This window comes from Pyxicephalus adspersus, chromosome 11, assembly GCF_032062135.1.
Source record: "Pyxicephalus adspersus chromosome 11, UCB_Pads_2.0, whole genome shotgun sequence".
NCBI classification, from domain to species: Eukaryota; Metazoa; Chordata; class Amphibia; order Anura; family Pyxicephalidae; genus Pyxicephalus; species Pyxicephalus adspersus.
In genome coordinates, this window is record NC_092868.1 from 9,640,540 (window position 1) to 9,652,491 (window position 11,952).

Sequence of the window (11,952 nt, forward strand, 5' to 3'; positions counted from 1 at the left end):
AAATCTGTCAAAACAAAGGTGCAAAAAATACTGAAAACTGTAATAATATATGTAAAGATTTTTTTGTATTGGACTCAATACAGCTATTTTGTATTGAATCCAATACAAAATTATTTGAATTTCCCGCCAGGCCTCCCGCACCGGCGTCACCGGGGAAACCCCAGGGAACGTCACTACATTAGCCGGCTAAAGACCGGAAGAAGAGGACGCCGCTCTAGGATGAGATCCGTGGGGCAGGACGCAGGAGGATGCGGTGGGACAAGTAGTTTTTTATTGTTTTTACCCACCCTGCTTTTTGCATGTTTTTTTTACCCCGAGCCACACTGGGGAACACCGCTAGGGGGGTTAATATCTGCTATCCCATTAAACCCCACCAACACTCACTAATTTTGAGAGACCATAGAGGTTGTCCCAGCTGGCAGTCTGGGTGAACTTAGTCTAAAAATTAGGTCTGAAAAATATGTTGCCCAAGGACCTAGGGAAAAGGTAAAATACCAAGATCCTAAATCCATTTTCTATGTGATGGCACAATTTTTTAGCTTCTCCGACTGAGCCAAATCCTCCTTCATTTGTGTCTCACACGTTCCCCCTCCTAGAAACTGCAGATCACAGTGGGAGGGGTCCAGCAACAGAGGCTGTCAATCAAGAAAAGTGGGTGGGGTTAGGTGTGACAGTTGCTTACAATGCTGATAGCCACACCCCCTGCAACACCTTTTCATTCCACAGTAGTGCAAGAAGACTATATCAGGGTAGCAACTGTGCTCTGACTTCAGGAGCAGTGCAGCATTGTTCTCATGCCAAATACAAATCACAGCAAATATAGCTTTTAAAAATTCCTCTGGTAGTGTTCAAATCAGAGTTTTTCAACCAGGGTTCTTCCAGGGGTTGCTAGGGGCTCTTTAAGCAATGAGTAATTTGTTAACTCTTAGGTCATTTAGGTGACACCAATGATCATTTGGCTATCTAGAAAGGTGACAATTTTTCCAATGGTCATCAATGTAAGACAGTGGTGCCCAACAGGTGGATCGCGATCAACCGGTAGATTGCAAAGGCAACGCGAGTAGATGGGAGAGCCCTGTCTTTCAAAAGAAACTCTACCGCAGGAGTTAATAAGTCAAAGTTTTTATTGTTGGTAGATCATTTTGACTGTCACCTCCTAGCGTAGGTGACAGAGGGGGGCTTAGTGTCCCTGCTCTCAGGTACTAGGGGCCAAAGCGGCAAATTACCTGCAGTGAAAAACCCCAGATGATCCCATTAGTGTGTCAAAGGAAACTGTAGTGTTTCTCCCCTTCTACACTGTTGTTAAATCTGTAAAAGTTATAACTGTTCACATGCATTTAGCCAAAGTTTTACTTTATCCAATCAGATTTCAGCTGTCATTTTTTAAATTCACTCTGCATAAAAAAGAAAGGAACTGATTGGTTGCTATAGACCCTGCCCTCACTTATCTATCCTTTTACTGCTTGTGCTAGATCCCCTTCATATTTGCACTAAATTTAATTCAGCCACTGATAATATCATTACAGTGCAATCCATTGATCAAAAGTTAACCCTCCGACACGCCAACCGCTAACCGTACTGCAGGCATGCAAACGCCAACACGGGTCCCAAAGAAAACACGGGCCGCGTGTGTCGTGGGCTGCCAGGATTTATTTATTCTTCAGGCAGTTGAGTAATATTACCTCGGAGAATGTAAGATGGTCAAGTGGGCAACACCCACATTCTTTGCCACAAGGCACAGCTGGGATTATGTGGGCTGGGTTATGTATTGGTATGTTAGAAAGAATCGGGGCAGACAGGAGGAGACACAGAGGTATGGAGGGCTGTGAGCTCCACTTAAAAGTTATTTATTAGGGTTAATCATTATTATTATTATTATTATTAAACAGGATTTATGTAACGCCAACACATTTGCAGCACTGTACATGATTATAAAATAAAAACATATCATGCACTGAGGGTGACATTTTATAATAAGCAGCTGATGCCTAGTGCAAAGAAAAGCAATGCCAAGAGAACCCGTCACTTTCTTTTTAGCTTTACATTGTCTAAGCTTGATACTGCAGCCTGGAGGTCAGAGGACTGGAAGTTGCTGCCTTTTCAACTGCCGTACCTCCATCTCCCAACTTCTAAGTGTGCATAGCATTAGAAAACATCCAAGTTCTGAGTTGGTGGCCCCTGTCACTGGGACTAAAAGTTAGAGGTTCAAATATTTAAATTGTCAGTACGACCTTCAAATTAGGGATTGGGGAAAAAATGGACCAGTTAATTCCCTAAGGAATTAAAAAAAAATAGAAAACAAAAAAGTTTGGGCTTTAGATGTATTTTAGGATAAATGTATTTATGCACCTAAGTCCATTTGGTTATCCTAAAGAGCATAATAAAACTAAATTGGACCCAACAGCTAGGATGTCTGGATACAGAGATCTGCCCATGTGGCCCCTCCAATCCGTGCTGAAAGTTATAAACAATATTTATGCCATCTCCGGTCTACCTATAAAAGGAGGTGGGGCTTCTCATGGCAGGTAGTTTGTGGCTGTGATGCTGAAAGCCCCTCTTTAGAATCATAGAATCCCCACCCCTGACTACCAAAAGCCCCTCCCCTGCCTACCACCTAGCTGCTTCTGATAGGCAGGAATGACCTCACTATCATTTACAAATCTCATAGATTTGATTGGACACTAGGCAGCACTGCACAGATCTCTGTATATGGATATACTAGGTATGGGGACCAATTTTGTTTTCCTAATCCCTTTTTTTTTCAAGTGATACTTTTGTGAATAGTTATCCTTTACATGCAGAATTTGTTACTTCTGTTACTTCTGAATCTGAAAACATTTTCATGGCTAGGAGGTCAGGCAGAAGTCACAGCCCCCAAATGACTTGTAACTCCGACTCTTATATAAGCTGCAACTGAAGGGAGAGTTCTGTCAGGTTCATCCATATGTCACAGCCCATATCACATTAACCTACAGCCCTGATGAAGGAGGAAGGACCGCCAAACACTTATATGTTATAAATAAATCAGCTGACTTTTTTAAAACCTAAACTCTGGTCCAGTACAGTTAACACATTTCTAAAGTTGAAGAGTCTGGTTTATAGTTACACAATAGATAGAATTCTCCCTGTGTATATTTATTTACATATGGAGGGAGGGGCAGTGCATTGGGTGCGGATAACTCTCCATTCTTTATCTGCATAATCCTTCTTGAGTTATTTAACCTTTCATATTTTATAATATAGGTCAACCTTTTTAACATGGAGGAACCCTTGACAATTTTCAGGTCTACAGGGAGCCCCTTCTATAATTACTATATCCATAGCTCACAGTATATTAGTGTGGTGGTCAGTGGGAAGAATTCCTTTTACATTGCTGGCCATTGGGAGGAATGTCACCCTTACAGATAGCCAAAAAGATCATTGGCTTTACTTAAACTGACATGGGAGGTACAAATTGCTCATTGATCAGGGAAACCCTAGCAACCTGTGGAGGAACTCTGCTTGACAAAGAAGAGCAGCAGCAGTCTGATGGTGTCCCCCTTCTACACCCCGTGCTCCCTCTTGCCATCACCATGTTCCCCCTCTACACATTCACACGTAACGCGGCTGATTAGATTTACATTTTCATACCTAAATCGCTTCCATGCAAATAACAATTACTGAATGGTGTATCTGCATTCATATGTATGTGTTACATCAGCTTTTTTTATATAACTAATAAAAATACAGATATCACAGGCAGGACATTTTATGAAGGCGAGCGGAGGAGATTACTGTTGTCCTATCAGAAGTCTAAAGTCCAAATTGTAACTGAACATGGAAAAAAAACCTTAATTGAAGCTTTCATTGGGAATATGTGGGCTGCTACCGGTATTACAAGCTGACTTGGCTGTCCGTCCTCAGTATATATATATATATTATATATTTTAATGGCTGTGTGACCAGAAAAAAGTGAATTAAGGGAGGATTGTTCTAGGTGGATGATTCAGAAAGCACTGATATCAGAGAGCCAGGTAACCAGCATTACCAATACAACAGAGTGGCAATGGCAGCTTTTATATTCTCCCAGTATAGCTTTCTAATAATTGCTACAGAAGCCAGGATGTAAAGTTTCCTTCTCAAATCTGAAAACTGATGATTTTCCCAAAAAGTCAAATATATCGAAACATCACAGACTGGGAGCATTCCGAATACTGATCCCTGATTGGCTCACTGGATTCCCAAAAACCTTGAACAAAGCCAGAAGTCAAAGTACAGCCATTCCTGGATTTTTTTATAGTGATTCTTTCCAAAGGCCTGCAACAGAAGCTTCTGCATCTTGTTGATGTATAAATGTTTTCAGCTTGCATTTTAGATAATTCACAAAGGTGTATTTGACCTGCAACTGACATCTTTCTTAGCTGCAAACCTCACTTTCTGATGCTTTTATTGCACATTGTGAGAAGCTCATAGTGTGCAGTGAAATCAGAGTAAGCTATTTCAGCCCAGGAGAGGAGTTGGTAAAACTGTGCAAGATAGAAAGGAAGGCTGGAGGTCATATTTAGGAAGCCCACAAAAGTTGTCATATAGCGGCTACCGCATAGATTTAGGTGCTCCAATGTGGTCCCGCTGGGAAAGCTCCACCACCAGTGTCAAGGAAGAATAAATCTTATGAGACCCTGGGAACAACTTTATTCTCTTTTTGATAAGCAAACTGGCCCTGGAGGTTATTAATGGGCCGGGACAGAGAGCAAGGAGGAGGAAGTTGACCTACGATGATGGAGAGTGGAGTTTTGTGATCAGTGTTTCAGCCTTTTTAACATGAGGGAAGCCTTGAAATTTTCAGGTCTTTAGGGAACTCCTGGTATAATTACTATATTCACAGCTCAAACTACATTAGTGTGGTGGCATTGCTGGCCAGTGGGAAGAATGTCACCCTTACAGATAGCCAAAATGATCATTGGTGTAACTTTACCTGCCTGTCACAAATTGCTCAAAGCAACTGAATGGATGAAGCCAGAGGATTTACAAATACAATTTGTGACTACGATGGAGCCGGTGTGCTTAAATGAGAACGTTTATTGGTCTTTGCATTTACGTGTGTGGATGAAGGGAAAGGGGGGAGATTCCTAAAAAACAATGTGCGTGCCATAGCCTCTGTCCAATCAGAATCATTATTGAAGGCCTTTTACTGGCTGACTTATAAAACAAAATATACTTTGCTCCCTTCATGGAAAATGAAACACAGACCAGATTCCATTGGTTTCTCTATTTAATGTACCCTGCTGCATAATATGTTGGTGCTATATAAATCCTGTTTATTATTATTAATAATAATAATAATAATAATAATATGGGTGATCCCTCTTTGTTCCCATAAAGCTTTACCACGACAGTCAGTATTATTCTTCTAGTCACATGACCATAACGTTCCAATCTCATTGGTCCTCAGCTAAAAAATAGCACTTGGTGAGAACCCCTATCCTGTGATATCTGGTTTTAGACAGAATGGAAAGTTGCAGTAAAAGAAAGAAAAAGGTCACGGAACGCTTTGAGTTTTTTAAATTAAAAAAAAAATCCTTTATTTGTCTTTCTTGTGATGAGGATATTATCAGTCCACCCACACAGCGCATTATCTATCTCAATCCATAACTCATAATCGAGCCCCCCCCCCCGTCCTCCAATCATTCTGATCTGTGCTGTCAGATACGACATGCAGCAAGCTCCTTCCTAGAACAGATCTATGTGCGTCTAGAAATCAGTAATACAAAGCCGTGGCCTGGCATATCTGACATCAATGGAAACCATGAATGTCCATGAGATCGGGAGAGGGTACCTTCCCTTAGTATGTATATCAATTTTAATTGGACGCAAGGCACATAAAAACGATAGGTCTATTTATAACCATCTCCTAGGGCCACCATCAAACATCTGCCCACCATTTATTTTCGCTTGCTTTGCCCCCCTACCTATCTCAAAATCCCATCATTTTTTTCCCTCTCAGCCAGGGCAGTCTCACTTCTCTTGTTGAATTTTTTTCAGTATATTAGAATAAAAGATCCAGCTGCTAGAGCGATTGTAAGACCCTTATCGGAGTCAGGTAGGTGGGCGCAAATGTCTCACCACTGGAGATTGTAAATCGGGTGGTCGTGTTTGCTCACTAATATGTGAAAATTATTTGCAGACACGACGACCCCGAGCATGTATGCCGCGCATAGAGTGCTGCATACGACAGAGCGTGAATTGTGCACCCATCCGGATGCAGATCAGGAATTATCCATGGCACGAATGGAAAGTCCCCAGGCATATGGGCAGGCAGGAGAGTGCTGCTGTGGAAAGGGGGGAGGGAGTGTGACACAGGATCACATAGACACATATAGGCTGCTATTGCTGGCTGGGGAAGGGGGGGATTGTGCACACACACAGGGAACGCAGACACACAGCTGTACACGGTGCAGATGGAAGTTTATCATAGAAGCCAGACTGAAGTCTTTACAGCTGCTGTGGAACTACAAGTCCCAGCATGCCCCTCTTGACTATAGCAGGCTGGGCATGCTGGGAGTTGTAGTTCCACAACAGCTGCTAGCTCCCCAGCTGCTTCCAAACACATCCAGGCAGGGAGGCAAAGCTGTAGGTGAGCAGTGGACACTCACCTGGCCCTCACTCACGGACATCCACACACTGCTGCCTGGCCCCCTTTACTCCAGGAGACAAAATGGTGAATGAAGCAGGAACAGCTGGCCAAGCCAACCAATCACAGCCCACAACTAGCCCAGTGACAGAACCTGAAACCAATGGGAAGCCATCTGTCAACCCAAAAGGGCGGAACAGACCCGGTTAGGCTGGGCAAAATCCTAAGCAACGCTTACAGTAACCAATCACAGAAGAGTGAGGTTGAGAAAAGGGCGGGGATATCACAGACGCAGTTGACAGGCTGGTACAGTAGCCAATAAGAAGAAGTGTGGGGCGTGGTAGAATTTCACCAACCACGGCGCTGGATGAAGTGACTTGTTTATCAAGAGCGGAGGCTGCCGCAGGGCCTGACGGGTGTTGTAGTTCACAAAGCAAATGAGCTCAATAGACAGCAAAGGGAAAGTGCTTGACAGAGGACTACAAGTCGCAGCAAGTGTAGCGGAGAGTTAGGCAGGAGGTAAAAGGAGTGCGCTGAAGCTGTAGCTGAGGAGGAAACAGCCGTATGGCAGAACGTGTGAAGAAGTCCATCCAGATGTTACAAAAAGAAGATGGCAGCTGCTGAGAGCTGCTACTAAGTGACTCACCCCTTTTCCCCCGCTCCCGGCTCTTCATCAGATACCGGCAGCTCCAGCCGTCTCTTCCCACACAGCAACAGCAAGAGCCCGTCAGGCTCGACCAATCAGCGCCCTCCTCGCCGTTGGCGTCACAGCATGAAGGGGTGGTGCTATGCCCCAGGATCCACTCACTGCCCGACCCAACCACGCCCCCTCTGTCGGCGCGTGCCGGGGAATGGTTGCTAGCTGATGTCACCGTCGCGGCGGCGCATTGGCTAGTGAGGGGACAAGCGCCAGCCAATAGCGAGGAGAAGCGGTGACGTCGGGAAGCGTGTTGCCATCAAACTAGAAGGAGTGGGCGTGGCTCTCCAGACGATAAGGGACTTGTTACACACATAAGGGCGTGGCCTGAATTGGCCAATACGCTTGTCCTCGTGAACATTAGGCCAATGGCTGTGCAAGGGGCGGCAAACTTCTTACAATCAGGAGCTTGTTAACCATATCGTGTCTGGAGATAAAGAACTGTCCTGTTCTAGTAAGGGAAAAAAGTGAAAGTGGTACTGATTGTATTGCCCAAGGCAGCCAATCAGATTCTGCCCTACCATTTTTTTCATGCTGGAAACCTGAGAAAGAAGCCTGGGTGCAGCCAGAACTGTTCTTTGAATATAATATTAGATACTGGTGGGGTAGGTATAGATATGTGCCCCAAGGAGCTGGCTAATCACCATACTCTACTAGATTGTAAGCTCTTCGGGGCAGGGTCCTCTCTTCCTGTATCACTGTCTGTATTAGTCTGTCATTTGCAATCCCTATTTAATGTACAGCGCTGCGTAATATGTTGGCGCTATATAAATCCTGTTTAATAATAATAATAATACTATATCATCTATACTGTGTCATTCATGCGGCCTGTAACCAGCCAGGCTGACCCCCGCCTTCTATAGCTTTCTGATAGATCTAAGGAAGATTATACAATTAAATTGTAACATGTATGTTAAGACAGATCAGATCTGGCAACAAAATCTGACTGTGACCAGTATTGTATCATTACAGAAGACAGAGAGACGATACCAAAAAACATTTAAAGTCATTAAAAACATGAAAGAGAATTATTGAACGCAGACAACAGACATAGAGAACAGTGGGTCCCTGTGCAGAACTGACTCAGTCAACCCATGGGGTACACTTTGCACATCCCCGAAAATAGTTTCAGCCTTGTCATCATTCCCCTAATATACCTAGCACAGCAAGGCTTAGGTTGGGAGAGGAAGAAGCAGAACAAGCTAATTATATCTATGGAACTGTATAGCGATGCCAATCTAAGACAGAGAGCTTGCTGATGCTCGATAGCACCATGGGGCTACTTGCCTATAGTTCTGCCTTGGAGTATGTGCATAGGTCCATAGTGCCAGGTAGCTACAAGCCAGCGATCTGTTATCAGGTAGCCCATAGTGCCAGGCAGCTACCAGTCTATTGCGCAGTACGCCCCCAGGGCACCAATGGGCTACTTGCCCAAAGTTTTTCTTTTCAGTACACCTATAGAACCATGGTACCAGGTACCTCCTTGCCCATAGTTCTTCTTTTCAGTACCCTCATAGAACCATTCTACCAGGTAGCTACTTGCCCAAAGTTCTTCTTTTCAGTACCCTCATAGAACCATGGTACCAGGTAGCTAATTACCTATAGTTTTTCTGCTTTAGAGTACATCCAGAGGGCGCTATTCTCCCCAGACCATTTTAACTGAGCACACCACCCAGCATTTTTCAGTAGCCACCTGGCTATCATCGGACAAGCTCTCAATCTGATGTACAGAGAGCTGTCAGTGAGTACAGGCAGCCAGCTGGAAGAGGAGAGAAGATTTATACTTTGTATCTTTTCTGCTCCTCATCTTCTGGGTGTAGAACTGGCAAACTCCCTGGAGCTATCATCATGCTGAGAGGATCACAGAGCTTCTGTACAGATCATTATGTATTTGCTGCCTTGTATAAGGCGATTTTATTATATAAAGAGGAACTAAACTCAAAAGTCCCCCAAAACAAAAAAATCTACTTACCTTTAATCCCGCAGCACAGTTGATTGGTCCGGAGGTCTCTTCCATGGGCTCCTGCATCGTCCCAGTATCCATCTGCGGGCCGACGCTCCAGGCGCGCCATCTTCTCCTCTTCTTCCGGGTTCTTCTTCCTATGTTGCCTGACCCAGGTGTGAGATCGGGTGACGTAGATGGGAAAAAAACTTGCCGATCTTACTGTGCATGCATGAGATTGGCAATTTTTTCCCCTTTTGACGAAAGGGCTCCTTTTGCGCATGCCTGAGATGCTTGGGAGCCTCCCGGGATGTGTGATGTAGGTATCCTGCTCTGCGCTCCTATTTATAGAATTAGGGGGCAGTGCTGCACCCTTTTTTACAAAAAAAAAAAAAAAAACTTCTTGCCAAAACTTTAGAACAAATAGTTTATTTTTTGTCCTTTTTCCCAGGCAGTAGTATGCAGTAGCATTGCTGCACGTTTTTTCAGATCCTACGTCCAATGTGGAAAGGTGGTTTCTACCCCAGCCATCTCTATACACTTGAATTGAAAGCTCTCATCACTGCAATGGAAACATTTTTAGGCATCTGCAAGCTTTACATGCAGTTTCAATTAAAAAAATACAGTTAGAAAAAAAGCCAGGCAAAAAATTCAAATTAATATTCCCCATTACCATTCCTGGGGCCTAGCAGTTACCAGAGGGCACCCAGGAGCCATAAATACATTTTTACTGTAAATGTGATCTAAGCCTAAATTATTACACTATATTAATTACACTCTATACAAAACACAAGACAGGAAGCTGGGTCACAATAAAGGGGCCTTGGACAGTTAGGACCTAATACAAAAATGAAGGAAAATGATGCATTCTAAGGGGACAAGCATTACAAAGTCAGAACAAAATATAGGGGGCGGTAGAAAGCGAATACAATCATAGGATAGCTGGATAGCTTTGGCACAAATAACTGGTTATATGTTGCCATGTGCACTTTTTGACCACCTGGCTGCAGCTTCCCTACTCCCGGTTCCTGGGGGGAAATACTGTTAGGGCCATGGCTCTATGGATCTACTTGCTTTTAGTTCAACATTATGCCCACAGGGCGGTGACACCAGGGGAGCTCTGTTATACAAATACATACTCCAAGTAGTCAGTAGGCACCATGTTCAGCTTCCTCTCCCATCTTGCTATTTGCTGCTCCTTAGCGAAGAATGATAATATGAGTTGGGCCAAAGTGTCAACTTTCTAAGTCAAAAAGTAAAGAGCACCCCCGTGCTCCTGATGAGTACTCAGACAATGGGCTATAGGGGGAAATTGATACTTTGTAATGCTGAATATTACTATAGGTAAACTTTTGATGAGTAGAATGAGGCCTTGGGTAAGGTAGACGCTTCCCCCCCATTCTAATAATTGAGATGGCATTGTTAGGAATTGCAATGGGCACAAACAACCCCCCTATTTGTATTGTTTATAATGGTATGGTCCAAGAGACACCAGTAACCTACAAATGACCAGTAGGTGAACCTGCTGGAGTTTAAAGCTTGTAGCTGGACACTTTGGACATCAATCGGACCCAGGGTTTCAGTTTTTTTAGTACTCATGGTAAAAAGATCAAAGTCAGGGGTGAACATAGGGAGGTGCAATGTGAGCCCTGAACCCTCCTTAGCCACAGGGGGTGCCAAGTTCTGCACAGGGGCTCACAGTTGTCCACCACTGATTAAAGTACCCTCCTGTAATATACTGATCCACCCCGGAATCATAGATTGTAGGCCCTGTTCTCCCAACCCCCTATACACTTCCCCATAAAGTATCCAGTGTGGCCGCTCCTTCTGCTCTCTCCTCGGCCCATCCCCATCTTCATATCACAATTACATAAAATTGTGCAACTGCAGCTCTTTGTGTGTTTTTGAGATACGACATGGGCGCAGCGTCTCATTCGCCATCCAGATCAGATGATCCGGCACGAAACTAGCTGCAACAAAACACAGCCAGGGAAAGTCACTCTGTTTGCTCACAGCATTCAAAAAGATTCCTCCAATACAGATTACAGAAGGAAACTTAGCGCCGGTTACTAAGGGTAACAACCCGTTTCCTCTGCAAAACGTTACCCGTGCCGAAGTGACGCATTAGAGGGTGCGGCAACATCTGCGTGTGAAAAACAAAAAAATGCAAGAATGAACTAAGTTTCAACTAGTGAAAATTGTTCGCTGACAAAGTTTTGAGCCAGCTTTATTCGAGATGCCGTTCAGTTCTTTGTTGACATATACAGCACATGGGTTACCAATGCATATTTCTTTTTTTTCTACTTACGCTGCATTTTGCGCTGGAAATTGCAGCCGTCATGGAGCACGCCTTGTAAGCCTGTACAGTCACAGCAGTCGTTCGGCAAGGGATAGAGAACGTATCGGGATGGGAAGCGTAGCCGATTCTCCCTCTAGTGGCGCAATGCTGACGCTGCATGACAAAGTGAAACCATTCTAAAAAAAAAAAGATACAAACGTATCATTATTAATTTGTATTGATATAGCGCCAGCATAATGGACCCGATTTATCAAAACTCTCCAAGACTGGAGGAGATAGACTATCATGGGAGAACATGGGTGATCCAGAAAACCTGCTATGGTTTGAAAACCTTTGCTATCCAATAGCTAATGATTTTTAAGAAATCCATTCCAGATTTGCTTGCCATTTAAGGGGTCCACCCA

The 11,952-nt window shown here is 43.9% G+C and overlaps 1 protein-coding gene across 5 annotated transcripts in view; it reads right to left on the minus strand.

The window, feature by feature from the left end:
* Positions 1-11,759, minus strand: part of CIC (capicua transcriptional repressor) — a 100,209-nt gene extending 88,450 nt beyond the window's left edge. For 2 of the 5 annotated variants that reach the window (XM_072427237.1, XM_072427233.1), the window contains exon 1: positions 7,257-7,691. The gene's annotated coding sequence lies outside the window, so the exon portion shown is untranslated. Of the gene's footprint in view, positions 1-7,256; positions 7,693-11,557 lie in introns of those variants that run through there. The other 3 variants (XM_072427234.1, XM_072427236.1, XM_072427235.1) reach the window with 3 other exon arrangements.
* Between the last annotated feature and the right edge of the window lie 193 nt (positions 11,760-11,952).